General features: G+C 48.3%; 1 protein-coding gene across 2 annotated transcripts in view; it reads right to left on the reverse strand.

Moving 5' to 3' along the window:
- The window catches only part of ZHX3 (zinc fingers and homeoboxes 3), a 47,614-nt gene extending 28,364 nt beyond the window's left edge, over window positions 1-19,250 (reverse strand). The window contains exons 1-2 of one of the 2 annotated variants that reach the window (XM_066330595.1): window positions 19,214-19,250; window positions 998-1,104 (exon numbers count right to left, since the gene is read on the reverse strand). The gene's annotated coding sequence lies outside the window, so the exon portion shown is untranslated. Of the gene's footprint in view, window positions 1-997; window positions 1,105-1,342; window positions 1,469-19,213 lie in introns of those variants that run through there. The other variant, XM_066330596.1, reaches the window with a different exon arrangement.
- Window positions 19,251-21,182: the final 1,932 nt, after the last annotated feature.

Below are 21,182 nucleotides of genomic sequence, written 5' to 3' on the forward strand. Positions count from 1 at the left end.
ATAGCCAGACAACCAGAGAGCCACAATGTTCACTGCATTTGCACGTGCCATAAGGTATTGAGGACCCACCTAGATGCAATTAATGGAGGGAACTTCAAGGAGGACAGCTCTCAGGGGGCTGAGGGTGCACGTGGATCCCAGCACATCACATGCTTCATCAGGGTGCCTTAGTTTATTCCTACCAGTTTAACAGGATGCAGAAGTGGAAGTGTGTCAGGAAAGCTGCAGCAAACAGCATCAGTCCAGTCACTGTACTCCCAACGCTGATTATTTAATAAAGTCTAGAAACAATCAGTCTCCAGATGTGGCACAAGCTGTGTAGAAACCACTGTAGGGTTTGAAAATCCCCATTTCCAAGGGGACACTGTCATTTACCACACAGCCATGAACTGGATGAACAAATTCCCCACCAGTCTGCTCACTAATGTTCAACCATGGAGCTTACTTTTTGTACAAATAAAATGGCTTGGCTCTGCTAGGAGACCAAATTTCTTCTTCAAAAGCCTGGAACAGTGTAATGGAAAACTGGAGTGTTATTTCCAAGCACACTTCTTCCATCCACAGAAGCCAAAGGGAAAAAGCATCACTCTCCTGACCCCTCATCCACACCATGGGACAGATGGATATTTATTAAGTTATATGGAAATAAAGTAAATCAGCAACTAGTGCACAGAGGAGCCAGCCAGAAGAAAAGTACAAACACACAGGCTCTGAACTCTGTGTTGTTCAAGGAGTGATATCCAAAAGCAAAGAAAATAAAAACTGCCCTCTTCTCAGGGACAGCTGGAAGCATAAGCCAAGCTTGATCTGACCAGAGAGCAACCCCTGTTCTCAAGGCAACAGAGCCAATCACTGCCTGATCACTTCCTTCAACCACCAGGCTCCAACAGCCTGCACAGATCTCTGTGATGCACTGGAACACACCACATTGCCCTGTCCAGGCTGCCCAGAAAGGTCCCCATCACACACAGTGCCCGAGGTGACAGCAGTGTCCTACCTGCACAAGGGACCACGTCCTGAGCCTGTTGTTCTCCTGCCCCTCCTTTGTGCTCATCCTCATCTTTAAAGTGCCTGCAGTTGCCTCAGCAGCGCCAGGATTCAGGGCTGGAAGAGAAGACATGACACCAAAAAATTACTGCTGCACCCCTGAAGGAGAAGGCAGCCCTTGGTTAGCAAAGGCTAAAAGCAAAAATAAAACACTGATCAGTTTGAGGTGTCCTGCCATGCTCCCACAGTACATCCCCACTGAAGCACCCTAAACACCCATCTTTGGGGTTCCCCCCCCCTCAATTAGTAAAGTCATTATTTATCAGAAGTTAACCAAGTTTGCTGAATTAATCACCAAGCCCTCAACCCAGTGAAAGCAATCCCCCATCTGCAGTGTGCTGGAAACCAGTGACTGCTGCCCAGCTCCCTGTGGACTTGGTCCATTACAGGGCTGGAAACCTCAGCTGGCCAGAACATATTTAGAGCAGCAACCACAGCACCCAGACTGCCACCACCACAGCAGCAGCTAAATATAACCTGCAGCTCTGCTTGTAGCTGTGGCCTTTTTTTCTCCCCTTCATTCCCCCCACTGCCATCCAATCCCTGTTCCCTCACTGCTGGAGAACCAGCAGAGCCAGCTCCATGTATTTCCTAATTTCTAAAGAGATAACCAGCCAAGTGGGTTTCTGGGATTAAGTTCAGACCAGGGGAGAAAACAGCATATTGAAAAATGAAGAGTCACCCTGGAGAAAGGTGAGCCAGAGCTTGTAACAAGGATGAAAACCAAGAAAATTTGGTTGTGATTGCCCAAGTAAACTTGAACTTGTTAGTTGCTCCTGCCCAAGCAGTCCTCCTCTCCCAGCAGCATGTCCCGAGTGTCCCATGCCCTATGGCATGAGGGCTGGAACTATGTGATCTTTAAAGCCCCTTCCAACCCAAACCAGTCTGTGATTCTATGATTCTGTGAAGTGTCCCTGTGCTTCAGCCAGCTCCAGTCCCTAAAGTTCCCTGCCAGAGCCTCACTGAACTGCTTCTCAGGTTGGATCTTGCTGACCATCCGCTTTTAATTTAATCCAAGAAACTCACACAAATGTGGAGTTTCTTGGATCAAATAAGTAAGTGGCACAGAGAGATTTCACCAAATATTTGGCACAGATGCATTACAACTCAGGAAAGAGCTCCCCAAACCCATCCAACATCCTGCAGACAAGAAATTTCCACTCTGGCTGTAATTTCACAGACCAAACTCAGCAGGATTTAAAAAGAAAAGAAAAGAGAAGAAAATAATAATAACAATAACAATAATAATAATAATAATAATAATAAGGCAAAGCAATTGGACAAGGGTAGAAGGACACAAAGGTTTTCCCTCACTAAGCACTCAGGTGTCCCGACACTGCTGCAAAGCCCTGCTTGGAGAAAGCTTTCCTCAGACCTGCAGTGCTGGCTGCTCCATGTTATTTGTTATACATTATTTACTGTATGTTATCCTGCCCAATTTAATTCACAGGAAAAGCAAAGCAAAGAACTGGGAGGAAAAAAATCAGGAGGCCTTAGTCGGGCAAGTCACAAGATTTGAGAACAAGAAAAAATGCTTTAAATGCCTGCTAGATGCCACAGCTTTTTGCTTTTTTCCTCGCTTTTCTTTTTTTCCCTCCCCTAAAATGAAGGGAAGGCTTACCCCTAACCAATTAGGTTTCAGCACATTTGGAAAGATCCCAGCACTGAATGCCGAGACCTTGACATAACAGGTGACAAACTTTGCTCTGCCAGAAAAAATTTAACATATAATAAGAAACAAATACTAGATTGCTGATGGAGTGGGTTTTTATTCCAGCAATTAGTGTAAATGTCCTATAGTGACTTGCACAACCCCAGCACCTCCCAAACAGAGTGATAACAGCGTGGCCTCACTGCTTATCTGCCATTCCTCCTCCTGTTACAGTGCTGCTTCTCTCCCTCCGCCATGGTACATTTAATATCCTTCACACACTCCTTTAGGGATTCAGCATATGCCTAAGACTTTACCAAACAAGATTTTGCATTCCTTGGAGTACCTAAATTAAAGAGTGACCTCGATCACAGCACTCGGAACAGCTTCGCGCTTCTAGAAATTAGAGATGGCTTAAATAGAAACTTAAGCTGGAGGCAGAGATAAATCTGAGTCTCCCAAAACCTTGTTCTGAAATATGGAGTAAAGCCCCTGCAAATTTGGCACCATGAGCCATGATTACCCTGGCAGCTCCTCCTTGAATTCCCTGGAATTGCTGCTTCCAGAGGAATAACACAGAGAGAGCTGGGGCGAGGGGGCAGGGACTGGGGTTTCCTCAGAGCAGAACACGCAGACAGCTCAGCTGCTTATCACTGAAACTGGAACAGCAACAAGGACAACCAAGGCATGCTTTTTTCCCCTAACTTCTTTCAGATATTAAAATCCCAGCATCCAACAGCCAAGATACACTGAGGTCCTTCTGTCTCAGTTATTTGCACTGTCTGCCAGAACCACAGCCATCATTATCATCCCACTAGCTGTCCTTTCAGCTCCCCAAGGCTTGACTGAGCAGCTCAAAACCTGCAAACAATTCCAGAATGGAGAATATCTTCCCTAAATAGTAAATTCAACACACACTAAGCCATCTTACCACACCTGGAGGTTTAACACTGCAATGTCTGAACCAGCAGGCTCATGAAAGAGGAGAGAGAAACTCCAGCCCTTCAACAGCACTTCTGTGTGAGATCCACCGATGGATGGAATATTTCAAAATCAAATCCACTGCAAAGGCTCAAAAATAGAGATGATTCTGTTTTCCTTTTACCTGACAACCCCCCCTCAGATTTTTTTTTTTTTTTAACAGCTGTTAGCTCTCTTTTGGGATATTAACAGATCTTCTTGCTCTCTTTTGGGATTTTTTTTTTTTGACGTGGCTGAAGAGGGAACTAGGCTGTCCCAGAATAAAGCTTCCTTGCAGAGCAAAGCCTGGTTCAACCTGAGACTCACACAAGCAGACAAAGCAGCCCCAAACACACCTCTCTTTCCAGACAGAGGATGGGCTGAGGAGAAACAAAATTATACAGAAAAAGACAAAAACAATTCCCCTGCCCACCAAAGGGGGTGCTTTGAGGGATGCTTCACCTTTTCTTGCTGTTCTCAGAACTAGGAAATAGCTGAGCTGTGAAGGCACTTTGCAAGACCCCAGCTGTAGCAGAGATTGGAACCTTCCTGAGGTGTCCACATGGACCTGAAGGAAACTTCTCAGACACGTGAGACCTTCTGACACTGCCCAGCAGAGACTGTCTGGCCCTGCAGCCTCAGCTGCTTGGGGAACACTGATTTTAAAAAGTTACCATTCCCAAGGTACAATTAAAGGACTGACAAGTTACCATTCAGGACCTCTAAAGTGGCTGGTTTTATTTCTCCAGGATTTACAGAGCTGGGAACTAGGCTTCTCTGATATTTCTTGAAAGAGAAATAGCTGTACTAAAGGCAACATCATTCACTCCCCTCTCTGTCTCTTCCAACTCAAGTGAACCAGTGTCCTGGAAAAGCTTCCCCACTGAAAGAGGCAAGTTGTTCAATTTAATGTCCATAACATTCAATTTCAGAACCAAAGAGCATAAAATATTTCTAGGCAACATCTGCTTTTGTAGGGAGGCATGTAAACTTACATTATGTTTAGTCACTTCAATCTTTTTAAGTGCCTGAAAATTTAAGCCACAGAACATCATTTCTCATCTCTTGCTTATTTTAGACCAAACCCAACCCTCTCCAGCCTCACCACTCCAGGACAGCAGTGAGACAATTCCCACTGCAGGGGAATAAACTGCATCCTCCTCGTGCAACAGTGACCATGAAGAAGTATCAGACAGATATTTCCAAGCTGTTTTAAACTCCAACAACTGATGCCCCACAAACTCTTCAGACCATCAAATCCTGTTGTTACTTTCAGGGAAAGTGCTGTCCTAATTTTGCCCAAGACTTAATCAGAACTTTTTTCTCCACAGTTTTAAGACTGTGACCTCTTGCTCTTCTCACTGTGTACACAGAGAGCAACCATCCCCTTCCCTTTTAGGCACCTGAAGATGTATTTCCTGCCTTGCTCTTCTCCCATCTAGAGCCAAACAGCTCGGGTTTGTTCAGACCAGGGATTTCTAGACCTCCAGTCAATCTCCTTTCAACTCTCTGGATCTCCTCCAGCCAAACTCTTCTCCTCTCTCCTGCCACAACCAGACAAGGACACTTTCCCCCATCCTTCTGCACTGTACTACTCCTGATGCTGACGTTTATTTTCAGCTGAGTTTTATGCCCAACCCCCAAGAATCCACAAGCAGATAGTGGTCGTCCAGTCCATATCTACTGGAATAAATGTTTCCATTAAAGATAGAAGGAAGTATTCCAATATTCCTTATATGATGCTAAAAGTACCTATTGTAGACTTTTAAAAATTTCAAAACCTATTCAGCTTGGGTTTTAAAACAACCAAACAGGTATACACAACATAGAACATTAAAAATCAGCCAATGATAGTCAGCTTCTCATCCAAGAAAAGGAAACAACAGACTCATTTTCATCTCACTGCCCAAAGGATGCTCTGAGGACCACAGGGGACACAAAGAGCTAAATTAAACTATTATTTGAGAGCAGTAATCATCACTTTGTTCCATGTTTTATTCAAGGCCTGATGGGGCTCTGATCATCTGTGTGATTATCCAGTTCGAGGAAACAGAAGAGCGCTGGTTTCCCTTTCATCCAAAAATCCCAGCCTACAGCAGGACGTGGGAAGCTGTGACTCCGTTCCTGCACTGCCAGGAGGCTTTGGCATCTTGAGCTTCAGCTCCTGCTGTGAGCTGGGATATTCTGGGATGGGGAACTCTGTCAGTCCCCCGGGATCTGCTTTCCATGCTGAATACCATATTTAAACTGTCAATACATTCAATAACTTGGCTGAACAGTTCCTCTGCCCTTATCTCCAGCCTCTCCCAGCTGCAGTTACAGCTGCCATTCACACACAATTTTGTGGGAGCAAAGAGACAACAAAAGCAAAAATAAGTTTTTTTCCAGCAAAAATTCCCGTTGACAGGCAGCCCTGCCATTAACTCAGGGATAAAAAAAGCCTGGGAGCCAGCAGTGACAATGCTATTATAATACAAATTATTAATACAAGAGACCTCACTGCTCTCAGCTTCCACATGCAGCTTGCCAAAAGACAAAGGTTCCTATTTTTTAGGGGCTGCACAGACCTTGAAAACTCCAGTTAGCAAAGAAAAAACCACACTGACAGTCTTTACACTGTCCATAATATCTTTTTAAGGTGAGTTGTCATTTAAACTGACAGCTTGAAATCTAATCATTTTAAAAAATGAATATAATATTATGTATTACACTCACAGGCTGCAACCACTGCCAGATTCCTCTGACAGTCTTTACAGGATTATAATCACATTCCTCTTTTAATGTATTCTGAGCCAGAGAGGTGGGAAGGAGAGTAAATGGCTACTTAAGAACAATGTATGATGATCCAAAGCAAAACTGAAAATGGAGCACAGTGCTGTGTACCCCCTCCTTGAAGGCAGGATGCTCAACAGCCAGCACACTTTAGGACACTAGTGTAATTTTAAAACAAGTTTTCCCATGAAAAATCCTTTTATTACAGGAAAAACACTGATAATTGTGAGACAAACGTGTGAGAGGACAAGCTTGATGTTTGTGCCATTGAGAAATACCTTGCAGAGACCAGACACAGCTCAACTCAACAGTGGCCACAAAGAGACTGTCAGTGGGACCCTGAGCAGAGACAAGAGCTGACCACACCAGAGCTCTGTCCCAGAGGCTGCACATCCTCCATCTACTGCCCAGTAACCCTCCTGCCTTTTCTTCTCCTTAAATTCTCCTATTAAGATGGAGCAGATGAACAAACACCTTGGAGTTTGCTCTCCACACCACGAACGGGGCCAGCCTGAGCAAAGTGCCAGCTGGGTCCCAATCCCAGCTCCTGCAGGGACCTGGCTGGGGCTCAGCCTGGGGAGAGCTACACAAAACAAGGATTCTGGCATTTCTTAGCTGAACCTAAATGTCGGGTTTTTTCCCCCCCCAAAATGCCTGGAGCATAACAGTGCTTGTCTGTACAAAGAGGACAGACAAAATTGTCTAGAAATGGAAGCAAAACCTGATTCACCCAAATTAATGGGCATATTTTACAACACGAACACACGAAAAATGTTGGGTTGGTTTTTTTTTTGGTTTTTGGGGTTTTTTTTTGTCTTTTTTGCCTGCATGGTCTTTTTTTTTTTTTTCTTTTTTTTTTTTTAGGACAGTGTCCCCTTACAAAAGCATTCTTCTGAAAGCACTTCTCCGGTGTAGCTCCCCTCCAACAGCTACTGTTACAAATCTGTGATAAAAGATGTATTCAGCAGGGTTTGGCACACAAATAGCACCCAAACGGGCACTGCCAAAACCTTGCAATTTTATCGTGAGCTACAAAATACTTGGAGAGAAAAAAAGATGCCCTTACAGGGAGCTTCAGCATAAGAGAAGCTTCATCTCTTGGGGTCATGAGGACCTCAGACTGATCAGGCGGGGAAGAAAAAGTGTCTAGACACAATTCTGGAGAAAATCTCTCAAGTGGGAGGACAAAGTGATTCAGATTTTCAAGGCCTGATGGCCAAGCAGAAGGAACCTTTGATGAACTATCACTTGATTTGATCCATCCTCAGGATTTTGCAGTGTCCCACTGGTGACTACTTTTTGGGGAGAACTTCCCAGACCCCTCCAAGAGTTTCTGGACCAACAGAAAGCTGTCCAAAGTTATTCTTTAGCATCAGATCTGCCATCTCACAGACCTCCAACTCAGGCTTGCAAGAGAAATATAAATTGAAATAAAACTGCACACTGACTCAGCAAGGTCCATCAAAACCTGGGGGACACACGGAGCTCCTGATGGGGGACAAGCCTCAGTGGCACAGAGCAGTGCTGTGGAAGTGTGGCTGAGCCCAAAGACGAGTGTGCAGGACCTAAAGGGCACCTCTGCAGGACAGACAGACAGACACCCAACACAGGCACAGCTCTTCTGTCCTGCTGCTCCTCCCTTTGTGCCAGAAACAACCCGCAGCCAAACTGGACCCAGCGTCCATGACACGGGGGAAAAGAAACATCTCAGCAATTAATAGACTTCAGCTGGAATCTCCCAGGAGACAGTATTAAAATGGAGGAGGGAAGAAACAAATAAACAGAGGAGAAAAGAACCAACCTAGCAGCGTCTGCCATGCCAGCTTCTAAAGCCAAAAGTCAAGCCCAGGACCCCATGGCACTGTTCCCAGTCTGGGATACTGGGAAACAACCAGGCTAATGTATCTCCCTACCACTCTCTGCCCAAAAATTCCCATTTTCCAGCTTTTCTCCACAACCACAAAGCTCTGGAGGTTTTGTTTGCCTTTAAGAAGCCGAGATTTTCACTGAAGTCTCTGGTTCTGAGTGCTGGGCTGTAATCCAAGAGCCCCAAGAGCCAGACATCAGGAGGCAGCAATGGGCTGCAGGCTCTGGCCACCAGCCGAACCCTCCTCCAACCAGCTCAGCTGGGGTCTGGGTTTGGGAATCCACACTGCTGCATTCAGGAAGTAGTTCCCAAAATGCAGAGTTTAACCCCAAAATTGCATCGTGAAGCAGCAAGCACAACTCTCTAACACACCATAAACACGGCACTCGGTACCACACTCACCAAGTCCAGCTCTAAATCTGGTTCACACAGAAGACACAGAAAATAAAAATATTCTCCCTGATTTCAGTGCAATATTCCCAAGCTGATCCAGAGAACCTACAAAGTCACTAAGCTATAATTAGAGGTTTATTAGAAAAGGTGTTTGGGATGCCTGTCAGCACTGAAGGACACTCTGTATTTAAGGTACCCTTAACATACACAGTGGCAGTGAGCCATTTTTTGAGCTTTCATGAAACACAAAAAGCCAACTAGTTTACTCACCTCAAATGACTTTTCTTGGTCTCTGCTTTGTTGTTTTTTTTCAGTCTCTAACTTGATTAATGGCATTTTAAAAAGGCAAAAATCAAAAGCCATCAGTGAGGTGGTTTAAAACATACATTTTTATCCATTGCTCATGATTGCCAGCTAAATCTTGCTTTTCACATGAAAACAAACAAACAAACAAAACCTGAGTGTAGAATGCGCATATTCACTCACTGGTTACTGTGTAGGGTTGTTGGCATTAGCTTTTTTAAAAAAAAATCAAGTGTGGAGGGGAAATGAAACAATGTGATATTTCTTTGAGACGGTCTCTAACATTAAGAAAACATGCAAAGAAAATCCCATAATGATCTACCTGCAGATCTTCCCACAGCACACCAAGCTCAAATTAATAAAACAACAAATTCTGTTTCAAAGCACTCAGGCTAGCCTGGCTTTTTCAAATTGTTTTTAAAATAATATAGGACAATAATATCATACACCAGCATATCCTGAGGCTTTGGGAAGAGAGGACCCGAGTGCCACGCACCAGAGATGCTCTGTGGGACCTGGTCTCCCTCCTGGCTGTCACACCACAAGTGGCTCTGGGCAGGTGTCATTCCCCACACTGAAAACAGAGAGCACATGGGATCACCATCTTCATGCCAGAGTGAGCATTTTACTTTAATTAAAAGATGGCTCCAGGATTTCTCACCACTGCAGCACAGCGTGAACCCACCTCTCGTATGCCTTGGGTTTCAGCAGACCATCCCTGCCCTTCTAAGAGAAATGCTTTAAGCCTACAAGCACCAAGCTCTATTACAACTTCACAAATGTTCCTAACATCGAGTTTAAACTGGAATGAAAAAGCATCTCTGAAGTGATGCTCTGGTCCCACAGCCGGCAGCAGCATCACCTGTGCTTTGCTGTTGGAAAATAAGCCCTGAGGGTGAGGTGGCCATGGCCATAAGGGGAAAAACATCATTAGGAGATAAAATCCTCTCTGCTAATTCTGACTGTGAATTCAGGTGCATAATTAGACCAGCTGCAAGGTACAGCTCTGCAGGGGTGACCTTTCCTGGTGCTGTCTGGATGTGACACCATGGAGCCATCAAGGCTGAGAGAGGATTTCTCCCTCCTTAAAATGCCACCCACCTTTGGGACAGAACCAGCCAAAAAAAAAAAAAACAGGAGAGGGAGGCAGAGCAGAGCTGCAGATCCCTGTGCCAAGAGGGTGTGCAGCTCCTGGGTGCTCTGAAATCACCCCTTCCTAAACACCAATTTTCATCTCTCCCTTCAAAGCACAAAAGCAAAATATTTGGGAGCTGGATGGATGCACAGCAAATGTATTTCACTACTAATGGTCTCCAGTGGACTTGTTTTTGCATCTTGCAGCAAAACATGACTGCAAGGGAATGTTTTCCTCTTCTAGTAGACTGTTTACTGTTAGACACCTACATAAAATTATAGATATTTGACTTACAATTCTATTTCTCTTCCTCAAAAAAAAAAAAAGCAGGTGAAATTGAGCTACTTACTTGCAAAATTAGCAATACTTTATTGCTAATTCAGTTCCAAGAACCTCCCTCTCTCTTTTTTTCTAATCACATGCAGAACAGCTACACTGCACATACCATTTTTTGCTACATTGAGCTTGACGAAAATTTAAGACTTCCTCCCCACCCCGTCTTCTTTTTAATGGGAGATGTGATTATTGAAATTAATTCGGAAAACAGTCAGCATTCACCAATCAGCTCAGCAGTTTGGGCTTTCTTCATCTGCTGGTTACATGCTAATTATTGTACTGGTGAGATTATTTCCCATTCACATTTGGAATTTACAACACAGTAGGGAATTGATTAAATTAGAAGAAAAATACAAAAAAAAATATAGAAAGAAATCAATGACATTTTACATTCAGCATGCTTTTTTTTTTTCCACTCATTTTGTTCCCAGCCTCATGCCTACAATGCCCTGACAAACTCGGCCCCAGCAGAGCAGATGCACAAAGCAGCATTTCCCAGCATTAAGGGCTGGAGAAAATGAAATCCACTGAGCAGATATTTTGGGAAGGCAATGCAACCCTCCCATGTTCATCGACATCTCAGTTGTTCCCCCACCTTCCACTGCCTCACACCAACCACAGCCTTTTCCACCTGGCTGACATTTACAATAACGAAGGGAAATCTCCCCACATGTGGGAAATGAGCCCCCATTTCCAAGGGCAAGGCTCCAGCAATGCTGAAATGCCCACATAGAGGCAGGAATGATGTCCCCTGCCCCATGAGCAGCTCTGGTGGACTGAGGTGGCTTCATCCTCATGCCAGAAGAGCACAAGGGACAGAGAAACACCAGCCCACAACCCCCAGCAGCAAAGACCACCTTATCCTGCTGTCAGATCTTCCTTATGGAAACCCTTTCTCCAGACATACTCAACAGAGAGATCCCTAATTTCACTACTGCATCTCAAATACTATTTACCAGCTCATTTCACCTGGACAGGCACAACCATCTTGTCAACAGCAGGGCTTTGAGCACACAAGGGATGTAGTGTTTGCCTAGCAGAGCTGTTTATTTGTGGTTACCTCTCAAAGCAAGGGCTGCTTCTCACTCCCACCCTCTCCTTTCCAACCATCCCCTTGAAAACTACAATTTAAAAAAAAAAAAAAAAACCAACCAAAAAACAAACAATCAAAACCTGTCCTAGGTGCCAGAGAAGATCAAAGTAGGAGCACGAAGGCTTTAAAACTCCTTTAAACGCTCCAATCTCCTGCTTGCCACAAACTGCTTGGCACCCACAAGCTGCTCTGAGACCTACCCCGAAGGTAATAAGAAAAGCAATGTCCTGCAACACCAAAGGGAAACACACAGGTGCCCCACAGCAGAAAATAAGATTGAAAAAACACCTCTGAAGAACTGACAAAGAAAGATGCCAGGAAATTCAGGAGAGCTTAGAGTAGCAAAAGGAGCTTGGAAAAGGGTCAGGAGCAGGTGGACACAAAGTTCACAGAAGAGGGGTTTTGTAAAATTAACCCCCAGTACACCAACTCCAAAGATACCTCCTCCATACCTCCTTCATTTCTAGTGCTCTAATAGGCACTACAGCATTCCCAGGGCCAAATTTCCAGCCTCCAGAAATTATGCTGGCACATGGCAGAGCAACCACAGCTCAGCACAGGCTGGGAGAGCAGGACAACACCACACCACCGAGGCAGACAGAACAACACAGGGAAAACAACTAAAACCGAAGGACCTGCAAACCTGCAGCAGTCACTACATCATCCTCAGACTCTGTCTTTCCTGCCTGTAAAGCAACATGGAGATGCCAGACACTGGAGCAGGGAGTGCTGGCTGCCATTTAAAACATCTGCTGCACTTCCCAGTGCATGCAAGGCTGGGGGAGAGAAGCCCAACAGGTGGATTATGGTCTAAATGAAATATTCACATCATTTGTTTGCTCACAGTCCAGACCACAGCCTGCCTCCCCTGTGCCAGCACAGCTGAGGGGGGTCTGTGCTTGGATTTTTGGGTTTAAGACAGCTCTGCCTGTGTAAAACAGAGACACTCCCCTTCTCTTAAATGTTTTCTGACATGGAAACAATTCCTAGCAAAGAAAGAAAGAGCAGGATACGTTTCAGAAGGGGAGCCTGCTTTTACATCCTGTTTAACAAATCAAAGCACAACACACCACACAGAGGCTTGCACAACCTCCGGCACAGGGGTCAGGGTGATCTGTCTCTAAGGGCCACCCCACACCCGGGAAACTATGTAAGAGCCAATTAACCTTTCATGCAAAGTGTAGACACCTGTCTTAGCAGGGCTGTGAAAAATGGCAGCACATTCAACCCTTCAAGGTCTCCAAAGCCACCTGCTCAAGGTGCTGGTTGAGAGGTGACCACCTCTGCCCAAAGGCTGCAGGCTGGAAGAGAAAGCCCAGTACCTTCTGTCATTGGAAGCTGGAATGATCCTTGTGCTTTGCATGTTCCAAGGCAGGACCTGGAGCCACCAGGAAGGTCTGCAGCCACTGGAGTACAAGAACAAGGAGCCAGGAGTACATTTGGATCCTTCATGCTGAGACCCAAGACTTCAGTTCATTAAATATGCTGCACAGCAAAAAGCATCCAAGACAATCTCATCTCAAACATCCTCTTACACAAAGTATACTCCAAGTACTCCAGTGCACTCCAGCACAGATCCCTGCTACTCCTACACTGAGGACATCTCAGGAGATCATGAGCTGTAAGATCAAGTATCCAAGACTTCAAGCCTAATTTTGGTCCTCTTAACTAAACTCTTTAGTTTTATCATTTTAGAGCAGACAAGAAGCTTCAATCCCTCTTTAAAGACAGATACCAGCTGATCCCTGATTATTTGGGGATGACAGGAGCTCCACCAGACAGCAGGGCACAAGCTTTTTGGCAGTAACTGCACTCTCCATCTGTGGGATAACCCAAGCATTGGACTTACTTTCCAAAAGGACACCAGCAATAGCACAGCTGAGGCTTTAGGACAGGAAAGCAAGACACCAGTATGGGCATTTTGTTGACCTTTGCTATATTCTGGGAGTATTGTTTTTAAATTCATTGCAGCAGCTAGCCCACCACTGACCTGAAACTCTTCTGGAGAACAAAAAATATCCCCACAGCTGAGAAGCATCTGGATGTAAAGAAAAAACATGTCACAGCTTCCAATTTACAGCACTGCAATTGTAGAGCACAAGCCCACAGAAGATGCACAGACTTCCAGGTGGAGAGAGGGACAGGACTGATTACATACAATTATTAATGTGTGTCCCTACAGCACTGGAGAAAAAGAACTGAATGCGCTTAGGAAGAAACAAAGCAGTGAAAAATAAAATGACTACCCATTCAAGTATTTGTGCGACACTGGCATGACACCTTAGGGAAATAAATATTTGCTTGACCTATTTCCAAAAGAGAAGTCCTTTATAAGTCCCATGAAAACCTCTTTATTTACTGAGGCATGAGAGCAGAGCATTTGCAAGCATCCCACACAACAAGCCATGTTCCAGGAGCAGCTAACTCCCTTCTTATCCTTCCCAGAGGGGAAAACTGATGCCTTTACACCAGTGGGACAAAATCAGAGTGAAAACATCAAGGCACTTCTTCAGAAGAGTTAAACAACACAGACACAAATCGCAAAGAACCACCTTGCCCCCCTTGAAGCCCCTTTCCACTGATCCATCTGACTGTTGCCCAGTGAGATTTTGAGTGCTCACACTTCAAACCTGCACTACCCAGGCTCTTTACTGAGGAGCCAGGCACCAGAGCTCATTCCCCACCCTATTCCTGACATGACTCTCAAGCATCTCTGTATGAAAAGAAAAAAAAAAAAATACACAAAACCAAAAGCTGTTCTACTTTCCCCCAAGCAGCCCAGCAGACAGGGAAGCCCCATCACCCAGACTGAATTTTCTGAGCATTACTGGGCAGGAGTGTTCGGGTGGAGCTATAATGGAAACTTTTGCAACCTCAACATCATGTTATTTTATTTCATTTTTTTCCCCAAGCAAGTGCTAAAACACATGAGGGACCTGGCTGGAGCAGCAAGGGCAGCACTAGCCTGCAGCAGGAGGAACCTTACAGATGTTATGACTGCAACTTGACACACACAGTTTAGAAGGTTCATTCTCCAATTTTTCTATTTCTAATTTTAAAAGAAGCAGAAATAAGGAGTGAAGAGCACACAGATAAAAGGGAGTCCAGTTGAATTTATTGTCCAGTTATTGTACCTGTAGAACAAGGAGACGGCACCCTCACAGTGTCCCTCTGGAAGAGGAGAGGAAAAAGAAACCACAAAGCCTTTGAAGCACATGAGAGCATCCTCCACGTGGAGATGAGCCATGGCTGTGACTGCTCTGGTGACACCACTCTGCTCCTGTGCCATGTGTCATCACCAGCTCCTGAGCTCCACCACAGTGCACCACCCCAACCAGGCCTTCACAAGCTCACTCCATTTGCATTTTAAGCATTGTTATTTAGAACATACGTCAAGAGGGACAAAAAAATAAAAAAGAGAAAAAGCAAACAAACCAAAAAGGGGAGAAGTACAAGACTTTTTCCTTCATAATTAGAAGCATCGCTCTGCTCCTACTTAACAAAGCAGAAGAGCCATCACAGCTGCCAGAGGGAGAGAGGTTGCTGACCTTCACCACAAAGACCATCAGACATCAGCAAGCAGGATCTTCTCCAAAATAGCCTCCATAGCAGGACCAGACTCATTCCACCTGGAGCAGGTGTTTTACTAATATAATCCTCCTGATCTCCTATGTAGTCGGTGCAAAGAGATAGGCAACTCAGCATGATTCTGGAGCTGCATGGGGCAAATCACCCTTAGGATGAGCAGGGTGGGGGGAACCTGGATCTGGCTCTGGGCTCCTGCTCTCCCAGCAAAATCCCTCTATTCCAGGGTGACCCCAGGCCCCTGCAGGAATGGGGATGACAGTAATTTACATTAGCAATGAACAAACCAAGGACCTCTCCATAGGGTGAACCTCCCTCATGCTTTTTTTACACACAAATCATGTGGGAAAACCAGAAAGGAATAATAATATCAAGTGATGGGAAGCAAGAGGGCATCGCAGCAAAGTGGGGGCCAACAAACCAGCCCATGGGAGTTAACTTGCACAAGCCAGGGGGGGCTGAGCAGGATGGGGGGAGATGTCTGCTCCCACCTTCTGCCTTTTGTCTGCACAGATCCTACCGACTCTGTTGGGAGTTAGATTTGTTTCTTTTTTACTTATGGCATTTTTTTCCCCCGTAAGTTGCTAGGAGACTAACTGCTGCGTACTTGTGGGTGCTTGACCAAAACAAAGAGGTGGCCAAAAGTCGGGAGAGGACTGTAGCATTGGGGCTACAATTCTTTTGTCTTTGTGAGCTTCCCTCGCAGGGGAAAGATAATGCGAGTTTTGGGGGCAGGTAAAGGACGGGGCCGGGAGCAGCTACGCCCTCTCTCGCTCTCGGCATCGGAGGGATGATAGTCAGGCTGTTGCTTACTGCCGGGAGAATTCACTGTCACCACCAAATCCGGTGCTGGGAAGTCTACCACCATCTGCTCGTGTGCCCAGGAATTCTGAGGTCGCCTCATCCTCCTGCGCTGCTGGGGCTGGGCCGGACCCGTCCCGCCGCCGCCCTATCTTCGGACTGCTCTGAGGTGGTGGTGGGGTTTGTCAGGGATTTTTGTTGTTGTTGTTTGTTTGTTTGTGGGTTTTGGGGGTTTTTTTTTTGCTATGGTGGACCTCCCGCACCGCCCTGCCCTGCAGGGACATCCCCGCCTTTCCAGCTACCACCGGGAGGGAAGGTTCTGCTGTATCGCATCCACCAGCCCGGGATTTTCCACCGTTCCGGTTTGGTGCTCTCAGAGTCCCGCAGGGGCACCGGGATCAGACCGCCCCGGGCTTTGTGAAGCAAAGCCCCTCGAGGTTTCTGGTTCTGTTTTGTTGTTAATGCTGTAGTTGTTGTTTGTTTAGCCTTGTTATATATACTAGTAAAAAACTGTTATTCCTATCCCCGTACATTTGCCTGAAAGCCCCCTTAATTTTCGAAATTATATTAATTCGGAGGGAGGGGGTTTGAATTCTCCATTCCAAGGGAGGCCTTGCCCACTCTAGCAGACACCTGTCTTTTCCAAACCAAGACGGATTCCCAGTTGTTCGTCTCCCCTCCCAGCAGTTTTCAGGGGAAGCTGATGCCCTGTCTGCAGCTGGCCCGTTCCCTGGAGGGGATGAATGTGAGCGGGTCTTACAGGGCTCAGCGCAGCCCGGATACTGTCCCACATCCAGGAATAGCAAGAGACGCACCCGTGTGACAGCCGAGCACAAAGCAGCGCTCAGAACCAAGAAAAAGGTCCCGTGGCACCAAGGCACAGCCGTGCCCTGCAGACAACGCTGCCTCCAGACCTGTCCCATCACACAGACAGGGAAAGGCTGGACAAGGGATGGACACAGGCCCGTGTCCCAGGGCTGGACTGCAAACCCAAGTTGCAGATAATTCCAGGAGCTACAAGATGAGCTGTTTTTACATAGTAACACCATAGTAACCAAAGCGGAGGGAAAAGCTTGCATACACAAGGGGACAGCATTTTTGGAGAGGAGGAGCAGGAGGTCTAAATAGGAGGAAAGCACTGCAGAGCAAGGGAACACATCTACACGAAGGAGAACTGGAGCCACGCTGCTGTTTAAATCTCCCCACACTGACAACCCAGACGGCTCTCACCACCAGCCTGGCTCACCTGCTCCAGGCTACCCTGCTCCAGGCTGTCAGCACCGCCTGCATCCATCCCTGTGCCTGCCCAATGAAAGCCAGCAGTCCCATGGGGCTGGTTTGACTTGGCTTTACAACAAGGAATTTATTGATAGGGATGTGCTCCCACAAGTGACTTCAGGGATTCAAGTTACTACAGCTTTTCTACAGTAGCAAGAACTGCGGAGGCTGAGCCCTGTCAGAAAAACCTATGCTAAAGCCCAACCCATCCATATATAATTAACATCAGCTACAGATTAAGCTGTATCTGAAGCAAATCAGATCCAACAGCCTTTTCCTTCCCACCCCCAAAGGTGGGTCAGGATTCCAGAACTGTGTGGGCATTCGTGTGCTGCAAGTTACTGGGATGTACCAAGAGGAAACAATAAACAGACTGGAACAGTCTGCTCCCTCTTCTCAGCTATGCTGTAAAATACATCAAGGTCGCAGACCCAACCTAGTTAATAGAAGTTATCATTAAATTGCTGTTTTCTTTTACGGTAAATAAAATGCATCTGAGCATCTGGGTGTTTTTCCCTTCCTCCTCATCTCTTAAAGAGAGATTAGTTCAGAATAAGCTGTTCCAGATAATGAAGTAAACTTTTGGCTTTCTAACCATGGAGAAGTGTTCCTCAGGACACTACGATCCTTGTTTGGGGACTGGAGCCAGAGTAGGTGGTCAGGGAGAAGAGCTGAGAAACCCATCCTGTTCAGTTGGAGCCACCCTATAGCACCAGGCAGAGAGAAAGCCCATGGCTGGGCAGAGTTCATGCCTTTAGTGGGCAGAAATGGGGAAAATCATATCAAAAAAGGCTTGTATATGAGCTTTTCGAGGTACATCACATACTCTGACGAGACACATCACCTACCTCTCCCCCAAAAGTTTCCCATCACGTAATCAGAATAGCAGAGAACTCCTTTGAAAAACCTTATTGTCTGAGATTTGAGGGCACAAAGTGTGCCCTGAGCAGCAGGATGGGGCCACTTCTCCCACAGGCCAGCTTGCCAAGCCAACGTGACACCCAGGTGCCATAACCCCACTCTCCACCCTGGACCCACATCCCATCCAAAGGGACATCTCTGCTCTCCAAATCCACCTCTCACAGTGGAGAGGCCTCAGTCTGCTGGCACCTGGCCACACGCCCGGCTGCCACCGCAGGAGCCCTGGCTAGGAGCTGGCATAGCCCAGGCAGGACTTTACCCCGGCAGCCCCAGAGTGTGAGGTTAAACCACTGTCCCCAGCCAGGCAAGAAAAGCACCGAACAGGAAATCTGGGGTTTAGCCGGGGCTCGGCCACAGATTTCCTGTGCGGCCTCGGGCTCGTCACTTAGCGGCCGCTCAGTTTTCCTACCTGTGAGAAGAGGGAGATGCCGTCTGCCCACATCCCGGCTTGTCCCAAGCACCGGCACGTCAAACCTGGCACTGCCGCAACACCAAGAGCTCCAAAAATCCCCACGATCACTAAGCCAAGCTTGGTCCAAGCCCCCAGCTGCGACACGAGTGGGGTCTGCTGCCCTGCTGTCCATAGAGCGAGCAGCCAACGAGGGCTGGGAAAAAGCACTTTTCTTCCGCTAAAAACCCAGACTAAAAGGAAAACAACCCAGAACACTCCGGGGGAGAGGGGTCCCGAGCCGCCCCACGCAGCCGGGTGGGTCTCGGGCTGCCCCACGCAGCCGAGTGCTCACGCACAGCTCCCACAGCGGCGGGAGCCGATTTTTAACTGGATTTATTTCAATTGTAACTGCTGGCCAGCCCAGGGCAGCGCAGCCCCGCCGCTCCCCGGCCGGCGGCAGGGCAGGGCTGGGCGCACCGGGGCGGCGGCGGGGCGGGGGGGTCCACGCGTGTCCCGACCCTCGGGTGGGCGCCCCGTACGGGGACGGGGGCGGTGCGACCGCCTCGGCCCCGCTGCCCCGCACCTGCCGGGGCTCTGCGGTACCGGGGGCAGCGGGTGAGGGCGGGAGCGAAGCGCGGGGAGCGGGACCCTCCCCGCCGCGCCGGGCGCTGGGCACTCACCCGCGGCAGGTCCGTGGCGGCTCGGCGGGGCTCGGTGCGGGGCGGTGCGGTGCGCTGCGGTCCGGCGGAGGCCCCGGCCCCGAGCGCGGGGCGGGAGGCGCAGCGGGGCGGGCGGGCGCCGCCGAGCGCAGGCATCGGCGGGGGGAGCGCGGGGCGGGCGGGCGCGACAAACACCGGCATCAGCCGGGCTCCATCGCCGGGCGGGGGGCGTGACGTCACCGCGGCCGGCCGGAGCGCGCGTGCGCGCGGGGACACCCGGGTGGGTCGGGGCAGTCCTGGGACCGGGACCGGGACCGGGATTGGGATCTGGGATGTGGACCGGGACCGGGACCGGTCACTGGGACTGGCATCTGGACAGGGATCGGGACAGGGCACCGAGACTGGGATCTGGACCGGGCACCGGGGAGTGCGGCGAGCGCCTGCACCGGGGCTTTGCCCCGAGTGCCCGTAGCAGCCCCCCGGGCGCCCGCGGGGAGCGCGTACCGGGGAGCAGCCCCGGACACGGGGAGGGTGGTGAGGAGCGTGCGGCCACCGGGGGGGCCGGGCACGGAGCGGGGCACAGCGGACCCCGCTGTCCCCGCCGCCTCTGCCGCTCCCCGCAGGGAGCTGAGCCGGCCCGGCGGCGCTGGGCTCCGGTGGAACCGGAGGGCGAAGGGTCCGGTCGGTCCGCGATCTCCATCAGCCTTGTCAAGAACCGCGGGCGGCTCGGGGCGGGCAGCCCTGCACGGCGTCCGAGGCGGTGGACCCGGCATGGATGGTTGGGTGGCTGGAAGCCCGCAGCCCTTTCCCAGCCGCTGTCCCCCGGGCAGGTGGGACTGTCCCACCGGCGGAGGGAAGGAGGCTGCTGCGGGCGGGGGGCTCAGGGGTCCAGCCACGGGGTGAGCTGTGCTTGGGGACTGGAGCCCAGAGCTGCTGTCTGCCCCCCCGGCACTGCTCGAACTGGAGACATGCGTGGGGTGCCCAGACTGCTGCACCCCAAGGCTTTGGCAGCGTCACTCCCAGCCTGCTGTGAGCAGGTTAGAAACGAACCGAGCACCAACTATTTCCTTTAAATAAAGTGTGTCTTGGAAAGATCTTGTCTTGAAATCAGACACCAGCTTTGGACAAAAGATAAAAGATTTTCCATCTGCCTAAATGTGGATGTTATCCCACTTTTCCTGGATTCAGAGCTGATGGTCAGACTCTGCTCACCGTTACATTGATGTAAATATATCACTTATCTAAAGCTATTGTCTTTAGAGTGAATGTCCTGGCGGGATGGTCTGGAGCTGGGACACAAAAGCAGAGAGCTCTCAATTCAGGGATTTAATTTTTCCGGACCATGTTTTGCTCAGGGCTCTCAGCTCTCCCGGTTTGAGGGTATTGCTGGATTTCTCTTGCAAGCCCTGGCTCTTGGAGCCACACAATTGTGTGGGAAATGCAGCTTTCTGGGTTTTTTTTTAAGTAAGCTTGAACCCTTTGTGTTTACAGAAGAAATGTGAACTTCCAACAGGTCAGAAACTAGGAGCCAAATCAGCAGAGCATGTTTTTAAACCAGAACGGACGGTTTCAACCAGTTCTGCGGCTGTAATTCAGCTTTTTCAATGCTTGTGATTGGGGACTGAGGATGGCATTTCCTCCTCTTCAGGCAAAATGTCTTTCCCACCCACTCCATCGCATGCCAGGCCAGTCTGACTTGATCTTTCTGGGAATGGGAAAGAAAAAACAACCAGCAACACTGTTTTCTTGTTGTATTCCTAAATCCAGGGCTGGTATGCAGAAAAGCTGGACTTTCAGGAGTTGTCCCTATGCCTGAGGGAGTAGGACACCTGAGCCTTGCTCCCCACGGCTTTCATCATGGGGATTTGACCCCATCCAGCTGTGCTGACTTGGTGTTTCTGCCTCTCCTCTCATCCTGTTTTGCTGAATCACTCCTTTCACAAGCCTCTGGAGCTCTTTGTTGATCCAGGAAAGGAAATGAGAGCTCCAG

The sequence above is a fragment of the Sylvia atricapilla genome, chromosome 16 (assembly GCF_009819655.1).
Source record: "Sylvia atricapilla isolate bSylAtr1 chromosome 16, bSylAtr1.pri, whole genome shotgun sequence".
NCBI classification, from domain to species: domain Eukaryota; kingdom Metazoa; phylum Chordata; class Aves; order Passeriformes; family Sylviidae; genus Sylvia; species Sylvia atricapilla.